The following is a 971-nucleotide window of genomic DNA, read 5'->3' as shown; positions in this document are numbered from 1 at the left end:
CTATCTCTATAAGTAGTTTTATTATAGCTAAGTATTAGCTATAAGGGTATATACCTTATAGCTAAATGCTTATAAATATAAGAAATCTAGTTTTAATATATTCTTAGAGTATTACTAAGAGTAAAGGATTTTATAAAGTAATTTCTTTTCTCTTTAAATTAAAGGCATATAGTTATATAAGTATATTATTACCTTTATTATCTCTAGCTAAAAGTACTTTAAGAGCTTAGCTCTTATTTTTATTACTTTGCTTTTTTAAATAATTATTACTTTAATCTTCTTAGCTTTATTATTTTATACTTAGATATTTAATATAAAGGGCTTATAATATATCTCTCTCTCTTAGAAATAAGTAGTTACTTAGAGGTAAATTTTTATAATCTTATTATTATACTTAAAGACCTTTATTACTAGGGAATATTAAACCTCTAAGAGCTTTAAAAACTCTTTTATTACTAAGAAAATAATACTTATATAATAATTAATAGCATAATAATCCTATAAGTAGCCTAAGGCTCTATCTATAAAGATTTAAATAGAGGTATAGCTATTATAGCCTTAAGTTATTAAGTAGAAATCTATAGTAATATATTCCCTTAGTTTTACTTCCTCTATTAATTCTCTAGGGGCTCTTTAGACTATTTATTAGGCCTTAGCTATATTATATATATTATAATTAATTATAATAATCCTCTTTAGGCCCTAGGGGTTATTTAGCCTTAATCTAATGCCCCTTGAGGTAATTATAAGGTATTAGAGAATATCTAGTCCTAAGTACCCTAGGCGCTAATATTATATAAAAGAGTCTCTCTTAAGTAATCTTTATATTATATAAGTTATATATTTATACCTTGCCCTAGGAGGGAGGGTTATTACCTTATTAACCGCGAGTATAGCTTAATTAGGCTAATTTTATTAGGCTACCTCTTAGTGCTCTAAGACCTATTATTTATAGATTTCCTTTATTTCTC

The sequence above is a fragment of the Fusarium solani genome (genome assembly GCF_023522795.1).
Source record: "Fusarium solani strain SB1 chromosome Unknown bctg00000012, whole genome shotgun sequence".
Classification (NCBI taxonomy): Eukaryota; Fungi; Ascomycota; class Sordariomycetes; order Hypocreales; family Nectriaceae; genus Fusarium; species Fusarium solani.
Note: the sequence above shows the minus strand (reverse complement) of the source record.